Raw genomic sequence first — 11,348 nt, 5'->3', positions numbered from 1 at the left:
GAGTAGGAATCAATTAACTAGAGAACAAAAATGCAATAGAAAAAATTAACAAAGCCAAGTTAGGGGTTTGAAAAGATGTATACAATTTGACAATTCCATCAAGACAGATCAGGAAAAAATAGGAAAAAAATAACACCCCCTTTTTTTTAATCCCAATAACAGAAATTAGAAGGGGCTATCACTGCAGATCCCAATGACATGTTAAATGTAATAACAGGATATTATGCCAATAAAAGCGAGAACCTGGATGAAAAGGACACATTCTTTAAAAATCACGATTTAGCAAAACTAATACAAGAAAAAATAGAAAATCCAAAGAATCCTATACTGTTAAAAACAACAAAGTCTATAATTTAAAACCTCTCCCAAAGAAAACTTTAGACTCAGGTGGTTTCACTATTAATTTTCCAAACATTTAAGGAAGAAATAATACTAATCTTACACAAAATCTTATAGTGAACAGAAAAAGGGAACACCTGCCAACTCATTTTATGAGGCCAGCAAAACCCTGATATTAAAACTTGACAAGGATATTACAATAAAAGAAATGTACAGGCTTATATCTCTCATGAACACAGATGAAAAATCCTAAACAATACATTAGTAAAGCAAATTCAGAGATCTATTAAAAGGTTAATACTTCATGACAAGTAGAGTTTATTCCAGAAATGTAAGGTTGGTTTAACATTTGAAAATCAATCAATGCCATTTGCCATAGTGACAGAATAAGGAGAGACAACATACAATCATGCCCATTGACGCAGAAAAATATTTGATAAAATTCAACACTTATTCATGATAAAAACTGTCCATCGATTAAGAATTTTTAAAAACTTTCTTAATCTAATAAAGGCGGTATATTTAAGACCCTACTGTTAATGTAAATAAAACTCTTAAGCACTTTCCTCTTGTCCACTATCACCACTTCTGTTGAGTATGGTACTGGAAATCCAAGCCAGTGCAATAAAGCAGGAAGAAGAAATAAAGATTGGAAAGGACGAAAGTATAACTGTTTTTATTTTCAGATGACATAATTATGTACATAGAAAATCCAAAAGAATGTACAACTATTAGAATTAATATATGAATTTAGCAAGATCACTGGATAAAATGTCAGTATATGAAATTAAGTTTATTTCTATATACTAGCAACAAACAACTAGAAAATGAAATTTAAAACAATTTATACTAGCATAAAAACATAAAATAATTAGGAATAAATCTTTTGAAAGATGTGTAAGACCTACACTGAAAACTATGGAACATTTTAAAGAGAGATTAAAGAAGATCTAAATAAATAGAGCAATATTCCATGTTCATGAATTGGAAAGTTCAATATTGTCATAGTGTTAAGTCTTCCAAATAGATTTATAGATTCAATGTAACCTCAATCAAAATTCCAGCAGTGGTTTTGTAATGGATCATGACAATCTGATTTAAATTAAATTTCAAAGAATGTGGAAAGCCAGGAAAATTTTGAAGAGGAAAAACAAAGTTGGGAGACTTACTCTAGTAAATATTGAGACCCGTTATAGAGCAAACATAAGTAAGCAATGGCAATTAAACAGTGTGATATTGCTATTAGAATAGACATACCAATGGAATAGAAATAGACCCACACATATATGGCCACTTAATTTACAATAAAGCACTTAGCAAGACAATGGAGGAAAAGATGCTCTCATCAGTCAATGATGCTGAATTGGATATTCATTTGGAAAAAAGCGAATCTTGACCCCTACTTCATAGCATGCACAAATATCAACTCAAGATGAACTATATTCCTAATGAGAAAGGTAAAACAATAAAGCTTCCAGAAGAATATCTTCACGATTTTCAGATAAGCAAAGGTTTCTTAAACAGGACATAAAAGCCATTAACTGTAAAAGAACAGGTTGATAAATTGGACTTTACCGATATTAAGAACTTCTGTTTACCAAAAGAAACTAATAAGTGAGTAAAAATATAAGCTCCAGACTGGGAGAAGATGTTCACATTACCTATATCCAATAAAGGACTCATATCCAGAATATATAAGGAAACGTTACAAATCAATTAAAAAAGACAAGTAACTGCATTAAAAATGAACAAAAGACTTGAAGAGGCAGCTCACAAAAGAGAATATCCAAATTACCGGAAAGTATTAAAAAAAAAAATTCAAGTTAAAACCACAATGAGATGCAACTCATTGAAGTTAAGAAAGTACTCAAAATGATATAGCCAACTAGAATGACTAAAACGAAAATGACCACAATAGCAGTGTTTGTAAGGATGTAGAATAAGTGAACTCTTGTACAGAACTGAGAACTGGTACAACCACTTTGGCCCACACCACGAACCAACAATCCCCCTCCTAAATTTATTCCCAACAGAAATGAGTGCATGTGTCCACCCAAAGGCATGGACAGGGAAGCACATAGCTGCTAGATGATCAAGAAATTGTAGTTTATTCATACAATGGAATACTACACAACGACAAAAAAGATGAATCCATGATATACCGGTAACATGGATGAATCTCACAGAAATAATATTGAATAAAAGAAGCGAGACACAGGACAGGAATAAAAATGCAGACGCAGAGAATGGACTTGAGGACAGGGGGAGGGGGAAGGGTAAGCTGGGACGAAGTGAGAGAGTGGCATGGGCATATATACACTACTGAATGTAAAACAGATAGCTAGCAGGAAGCAGTCGCATAGCAAAGGGAGATCAGCTCGGTGCTTTGTGACCATCTAGAGGGGTGGGATAGGGAGGGTGGGAGGGAGACGCAAGAGGGAGGAGATATGTGGATGTATGTATATGTATAGCTGATTCACTTTGTTGCAAAGCAGAAACTAACACACCATTGTAAAGCAATTATACTCCGATAAAGATGTTAAAAAAATACTTTGTAATAACCTATATGGGAAATAGAATATCCAAAAAGAATAGATATATGTGCATGTGTAACTAAATCACTTTGTTGTACACCTGAAACTAACACAACATTGTAAATCAACTATACTCCAATATAAAAATTTTCTGAATTTTTTATGGCAAAATAAAATAAAATAAATGTTATTCTGCAGTAAAAAAAAATAAAAAGCACATGTCCTATATTCATTTTTTAAAATAAACAAAAACTTTTCTGCTTTCCATTTTCACAATGCTAATGTTTTTTATCGTAGTGTAGTTGCTTTACAGTGTTGTGTTAGTTTCTGCTGTACGATGCAGTGGATCAGCTATATGTATACATATATCCTCTCCCTCTTGGACTTCCCTTCCCCCCATCCCACCCATCTAGGTCATCGCAGAGCACTGAGCTGAGCTCCCTGTGCCACACAGCAGGTGCCCACTAGCTATCTATTTTGCACACGGTAGTGTATTTACGTCTAATTTTAAAATCCTTTGTCCTGCTTGACTCTCACCAATAAGACTCCAGAGCTTGGATTCCACAATTCTATTCCCTCTGTTACAACAGGTAGTAAAAATAAACCCAGAAGAATTAAAAAGTAGAAAGTGATCTGTATTACGCTACTGCTACTGTTGCAAAAAGGCAGGCGATGTTTATCATAATTATACTTATTCTGAGGAAATGACAGAGGTGACTTTCATAAAAATATCAGTCTTATTCTCCATTTTAATGTGAACGTATGTAATCTGCTGTTTTCTATTTTTTATAATTGTTGTTATAGTGTTCTCCAGGACTTGCATTTTCATCTTATTAATGATCCCTTTCAATGACCAAAAGTCTAATGTGTTAATTATTTCTTTTCTATTGTTGTTCATCTTTTTTGTATTCCATCAAAGGAACTTATGCCCACCCCAAGTTTACCAAGATTTTCTCCTAGGTATTTTAGAGTTTCAGCCATTACATGTAGACATTTTATCAAGATTTAGTTAATTTCTGTGCATAGCCTCTGTTAAGGATCAAGGTATTTCTCTCTATTAAAAACTATAGTTGGGCTTCCCTGGTGGCGCAGCGGTTGAGAGTCCGCCTGCCGATGCAGGGGACGCGGGTTCGTGCCCCGGTCCGGGAAGATCCCACATGCCGCGGAGCGACTGGGCCCGTGAGCCATGGCTGCTGAGCCTGCGCGTCCGGAGCCTGTGCTCCTCAACGGGAGAGGCCACAACAGTGAGAGGCCCGCGTACCGCAAAAAAAAAAAACAAAAAACAAAAACAAAAAACAAAAACAAAAACTACAGTTGTTTCAGAGTCATTTGTTGAAAAGACTTTTATTCCCCACTGCATTACATCAGTAACTTTGTCAAAGTCAATATCATCTATGCATGATTTGTCAGTCAGTCTATCATCTATGCATGATTTGATTTTGAACTCTTATTATTTCATTGATTTTTATATGTTCTTGAAGTAAGCCTTGAAGTCAGATAGTGAAATCTTACATCTTTTTCTTCTTTATCAATGTTGTTTCAGCTATTATAGGTTACTTACATTTTCATAAATATTTTTTGAGTCAGTTATCTATTTCTACATGTCCCTGGTGGAATTTGATTGGGAATATGTTGAATCAACAGATCAAGTGTAAAAAATTGGTATCTTAGTCATATTGAGTTTTCTGTTCTTTGAAAATTACGTATCTCTATTTATTTGGATCCTCTGTAATTTCAACCTGAATGTTGTCGTTTTAGTATTCAGCCCTTAAACATATCTTGTTCAATTTATTCTTAAATTGAAACATTATTATTTTTAGAACTTCATATTCCAAGCATCTATGGCTTATTTATAGATTTAGTTAATTTTGGTAAATTGGCCTTGTATCCTGTGATGATGCCAATTTAAAATATTAGTTGATGGAGTTTTCTTGAAGCCTTTCTGGATTTTTCCTTTACCCATAATTATATGACCTGTGAATTAAAACATATTCTTCTTTCCAATCTATATACACTTTATGTGTGTTTTTGTCTTATTGCAATGGCAAGGAATTCCACAAAATGTTGAATAGAAGTGAAGGGAGTGGAAATGCATAGCTTAATCACTATCTTAGAGACAACGTCTAAGTAACTTTTTTAAGCATGATAGAAAGAATAGGCATATCCAATAATTTTATTTATTGGGATGAGGAAGATTTTTTTTTCTAATTGTAATATGCTTTTGGCATCATATCTAAGAACGTTTTGCATAATTCAAGTTTAAGAAGATTTTCTTCTACGTTTTCTTCCAAAAGTTTCATAGTTATACCTTTTCCACTTAGGTCTATAATAAATCTTAAATGAATTTTTATGTATGTATGTTTTTGTATGTATGTATACAATCATTAAATGTATTTGTTTAAAATATTAAAAAAAAACAAAAACAAAAGCCAGACACAGAAGAGTGTTCCCTTTATATGAAGCTCAAGGGTAAGCAAAATTATGACAGGGGGTCAAAATAGTGGTTACCTCTGGTGGGCTGAGCACTGACAGGGAAGGGTCATGCGGGAGTTTTCTGGGTACTGGAAATATTCTATATCTGGGTGGTGATTACGTGGGTGTATACAAATATAAATGTTCTTCAAGCTGTAAACTTAAGATCTATGCACTTCATTGTATATATGGTAAACCTCACTTTAAAAAAAACAACAAACTGAGGTCCAACAAACTGTAGACCCACCTTTTTAAGAAATTATTGTGGTTGAAAAAAGGTCTTCTATGAGCCCAATCAAGTATTTTTTTTTTTTTTTTTGCGGTACGCGGGCCTCTCACTGTTGTGGCCTCTCCCGTTGCGGAGCACAGGCTCCGGACGCGCAGGCTCAGCGGCCATGGCTCATGGCCCCAGCCGCTCCGCGGCATGTGGGATCTTCCCAGACCGGGGCACGAACCCATGTCCCCTGCATCGGCAGGCGGACTCTCAACCACTGCGCCACCAGGGAAGCCCCCAATCAAGTATTTTATTAGCGATATTTTGCTTATATTCTTGTAGGGAAACAGCTATGTTCTGGCCCCTGTGTGTACCCAACAGAGGTCTCACGGGCAAGGCTTGACACACAGCCGGTCTGAGTCTCAGTCTCATGGTCCGCCTGGGCCATGGGATCGTGGGAGGCTTGTGAGGAGCTGCTACAAGACCACTTCTCATTCTCTTCCGTGACCGCCAAGGAGGCTGTCGTGACACAGCTTGTGAAGCAATTGGATATTCAGTTTCCCACCACCTCCCGGGTTCTGACGAGCTCTGAGACTTTCTGTCTCTCCCCCTCAGGATATAGCTGCAAACTATCCAGGTCGAGTCCTTACAATTAGCCGTTCTGACCGTGCAGGACGCAGAGCAGTTCTGAGAAGGGGGCGGTGATCACTGTGCCTTGGAGGCTGCCCTCTCCACGGACAGCAGGAAGTGCGGGGACAGCCTGAGCACACAGGATGCGGGTGGCGTCTGGGGTCTTGTTACCGAAACCAACAGGACCGTATTTCTCACCGTGTGTTGATGGGGCGGAGGGTGGGGGAAGGGGACCGGGTGTCAGGGACCGCTCTAGGAGCTTTCACAGGTAGCATCATGGTCCCCGTATCAGCCTCAGAGAGGTTTAGCAACCTGCCCACATCACACTGCTTGTCAGTGGCAGAGCCAGGACTCACAGCCAGGCCATCAGCTCCACAGTCTGAGCTCTTCTCCACTGCAGTTTGGCTATTGTTAGAGTCGGTTGCCAAGGAAACCGTGTCCCTGCCGCGCCTCCTCCTGGCCTAGGTCACCTTTGGCTCAGAAGGCAGCAAGACCTGGGACTTCCCTGGCCGTCCAGTGGTTAAGACTCTGAGCTCCCACAGCAGGGGTCGCAGGTTCGTTCCCTGGTCGGGGAACTAAGATCCCACATGCCACGCAGTGTGGCCAAAAATAAAAAATAAAATAAGTAAATAAAATGAAAAAAAAAAAAAAGATGGCAGCAAGACCCAAGTCAGGCACAAGCGCCGCCAGGCCTCCAAGGGCACCAGCCAACAAGGTGGCCTGGCCTCTGCCCACCTCTAGTAGAACTGGCCTCAAGGGCTCCCGAAGACGATAGGCTTTCCCTGGGCCCCCATCTGTCACCAGCCACCTTTGAAGCACCAGGCATACGGTCACCCCCGCCTGGCTTCCTCTTTTCCCAGAGAGAGACAGCTTCTTTCTCTTTGCTCAGTGCTCCCGTGTTATAATGGTATACCCCCCTCCCCCAACTGGTTGACAAGCAAAATTGTGGATGATGATATAATAGGACTAATAACCGGGAAGCAGTGTGAATCCCCGGAGGCCAGAGATAAAATAAAACGGTGATGACAGTCGCGGCTGCTGCTGAAAGGCCACATTTACCGTGTTCCTTCCTGACGAGGCCTGTGGGCTGGCCGGCGGGGGACGGGGATTGCGGGGAGGGGGACGCAGCGTCGCTCTGTTGCTCTAGGCATGGCCTGTGTCCCGCTGCCTAACAGACCGCCACCTGCTCTGGGGACAGGGGGTTGCATCGAATTACAGCCGGACTGTATTAGCTGCGCTGGTGGCAAGTCAGCATTTGTACCACGGATACCTCCTTGGAGAGGCCTAGAGCAAATCAGCTTTGGTAGGAGGATGGATACATCTATGTGGAAGCTATTGTATTATCCTTCTCCTAAGAAAAAACTAGCAGAAATTGGTCTAGGACATTTTCTATAGGACAAAATTTTATAGTGTTCATTTTCAGGTGGTTTCTTATTTTTAAGCTGGTTTTTTTTTTTTTTGGTGGTAAAATACACATAATATAAAATTTACCATTTTAATCCTTAAGTGTACCATTCAGTGGCATTAAGTACATTCACATTGTGGTACAACCTTCACCACTGTCCGTCTCCAGAACTTGTTCATCTTGCGAAACTGAAACTGTCCTCATCAAACACCAACTCTGCATCTCCCCTCCCCCAGCCCCTGGCACCCACCATCTTACCTTCTGTCTCTATGAATTTGACTCTTCCATGTCCTTCAGAAAAGTGGAATCACACAGTATTTGTCTTTTTGTGACTGACTTATTTCACTCAACATAATGTCCTCAAAGTTCATTTGTGGAGTAGCACGAGTCAGAATTTTCTTCCTTTTTTAAGGCTGAATAATATTCCATTGTACGCATAGACCACATTTTGTTTACCCATTTATCTACTGATGGATGCTTGGGTTGTTTCCACATTTTGGTTATTGTGTCAGGTGATTTCTGTTATAACACTCTCTTCATTTTTTATAAAATTATTTATAATTTATGCCTCATTAAAAAAAAAGAATATGAGATGACTTCCTGTAAAAACCATGCTTTATCACAGAATGGAGTAAGAAAATGGAGATCAGAAACAAAGTGGAAGGTAAAATTAAATTTTAAATGTCAGATAGGGTATTATACAATTGGATATCACATTTAGATTTGAGCTTCCCAGTAGCCAAAGTAAAAAGGGATATGTTGGTTCTTAGGATTCTAAAAGCATACGGTACTTTTTTTTTTTTTTTTTTGCAGTACGCGGGCCTCTCGCTGTTGTGGCCTCTCCCGTTGCAGAGCACAGGCTCCGGACGTGCAGGCTCAGCGGCCATGGCCCACGGGCCCAGCCGCTCCGCGGCACGTGGGATCCTCCTGGACCGGGGCACGAACCTGCGTCCCCTGCATCGGCAGGCAGACTCCCAACCACTGCGCCACTAGGGAAGTCCCCATATGGTACTTTTATTAGCAAAGTTAGTTAAGTTAAATTATGACTAATTCATTGCCTCTTTCTTTGAGACTATATTTCTCTAAATATTTTTGAAAATGAAATGAATTTGTCTTAAACATCTTGCTGCATAGAGAGAAAACTAATAAAACAAAAGTGCTGAGATAGGGGGATATATGTATAAGTATAGCTGATTCACTTTGTTATAAAGCAGAAACTAATACGCCACTGTAAAGCAATTATACTCCAATAAAGATGTTAAAAAAAAAAGTGCTGAAAACAGAACTTAGTCCAGCATGTTTGGAAGAGACAATTAAAGACACCGACTTCTTCCGGACCTAAAAGACCACCCCCCTGCCCACCTTTCTCCACATTCTCCGCTGGCCACTGTGTCTTGTTCACTATATCTCTGGGCCTTGCTTCATACCTGTGATACAGAAGATGTGCAGTAAAAATTTGCTTAAAAAAAAAAAAAAAAAAAGGATGAAGAGTGAAGTGATGTTTACCAAGAGCCCATGAAAGCAAGTCCCCAGGAACAGGTATTTGCTGAGCTTCTCCTCCAGGCCAGGCTCTGCGCCCTGTGTTTTACATCCACAATCTTGCTTTCTTCCACCAAAAGCCCTGCCAGGTAGTAATTAGTAGGCCCATTTTTCAGATGAGAAAACTGATACAGTTGAAGAAAACCCTTAGAAGGATCTTGAAATGAGTTGGAGAAAAGCACTGGACATTGGGTTTAGTCCTACAGAGAGAAGTGAGGAAAGGACTCCTTTTCCAGTGATTTAATGCCAGACCTGCCCCCTTTGGATTCCTGGAGCAGCCTCACCAGCTAAGCTGATTCAGGGTACATGTGCCACGGAGGAGCTTCTCCTGGACCCTGTGTCCATGCCTGCTGGCTTGGTTATGACTGTGCTGTTGTTTTAATTTCAGGTGTATTTGGATACAAGGATTTGCACATAATAAACAATCGATATTCATCAAATTGAAAGGAATGTTGTTCACAGGGAGGACAGATTGGCTCCAAAGTTTATCAAGAGGGAAGGTAGCCTCTCCTTTCTGTGGGAAGGGCGTCGGAGGGCCCCAGTGGAAGAAGCAGCTTGACCGAGTGCTAGTCTGGGTGAGTCCCTCAACTTCTGAGGCTCAGTTTTGTCCTCCGCAAAATGGTAATCATGATAAAGACCTCCCGGTGTTGTGTGGAGGTGACATACGCCGAGCTAGTGATATTTCTCTAGAGAAAGTCATCCTGGTCCGGCTGGGGATGTCTTTGACTTTTCTTTTCCAACCTCTATTAGAAACAGACTGAACACTAGATGGCTTCCATCTCTGAGCTCCGCCCGCCTGTCTCCCGTCACACCCAACCCGCCTCTCCCTAGACACTCTGGTAGCACTGAGGACCCAGGGTGCTCACCCACCAAGCCGGCCTTACCTCCAGCTGCATCCGTCTCCTGTCGTATAATAAACAGAAAGGTTGGCAGAAAAGCCACAGACCGACCAAATAAGCTTTCTCATGTTACCCTAGGTTAGTACGTTCTGCCAAAGTTTTGTGGCACAGAAAGAAAAAAAATATAGCCCTTTTTTCCCCCATGGAGCCTAAGAAGTCTGGAATGTGGAAAATGCTCCTAAATCCCGATTGGATTAATTTTGCTGGAATGGATTTCAAAAACACGAATATTACCAGCAGTAAGTCACCAGCAGCACAGGACAGAGGGTGTTCTCCTGTGACCTCAGTGCCACTAGCAGGCAGTCCAGGGATGACAAAAGCTTTCTCTGCTGCGACCTGGGTTTGGGGGCAGATGTGCTCACGTTTCCAGGGCAACACTGCTGGAAGGGTTCTGTTCGTTCCTCACAGTAAAGGCTCGGGAGAAGTGATTTTAACCAGGAAATTTGCTAATCTAGGGAGACAATGTGGAAATAGCTCTTTTGTGCAAACCCACACTCTTCATGCTGGGGCAGGCAGGCTCTGCGGTCTAGAGCAGGCAGTAAGCATCTGTTGTGTGCACAGCAGCATGCTAGTCAGAGAGGAAAGGACGCGGGGGAGAGCGCTTTCTTGGCAATCTGAAGATGATTCCTGGGATCTACCTGATGTTGACCGCAAGAAGTGCAGAATAAAAATTGATTCTGCTTTCTGTTTCTACGAATTTGCCTGTTCCAGGTATCTCGTATGGAATCATACAGCATTTGGTCTTTTTTGTCTGCCTTATTTCACTTAGTCTAATGTTTAAGTTTCATCCATGTGGTAGCATGGATTAGCAGGAATAATGTTCCGTTGTACGGATACACTGCATTTTGTTTGTCTATTCGTTTGTCAATGGACATTTGGGTTGTTTCTACCTTTTGGCTATTGTGGACACTGCTATGAACATTTGGTGTACAAATATTGGAGTCTCTGCTTTTAACTTTTTCTGGCTGCATTTTGTTTTTATATGAGAGCTTAGCACAATGCTTAGTTCAATAATTACTAAATAAATGAAGGAATGATTTATTGAAAAAAAAAAAAAGAAATGCAGAATTGGCTTTCGCCTCTTAGGAATGATCCCGTATCACTGGCCACTCCACAGACCAACTGGAATCATTTACCCTTAAATGTGCAGAAAGTAGGGCAAGGTGCGAGTGAGGGTCTCATGCAGTAATACAGTGTCAAGGTCAGAGCTGTTGCTCGGTGTTGCCAAGCGCGGCAACTGGTTGGCTCCAGTAACTACTTAGGTTTCCCACTGAGGATGTTGGAACTTGGCCACTTCCCCAAGAGGTCTGCAAGCA

Source organism: Aethalodelphis obliquidens, unplaced genomic scaffold (assembly GCF_003676395.1).
Source record: "Aethalodelphis obliquidens isolate GAN/ISIS:26980383/991018 unplaced genomic scaffold, ASM367639v1 scaffold8, whole genome shotgun sequence".
In the NCBI taxonomy this organism is placed as follows: domain Eukaryota; kingdom Metazoa; phylum Chordata; class Mammalia; order Artiodactyla; family Delphinidae; genus Aethalodelphis; species Aethalodelphis obliquidens.
The sequence above is the reverse complement of the archived record's forward strand: the minus strand, read 5'-3'. Positions refer to the sequence as shown.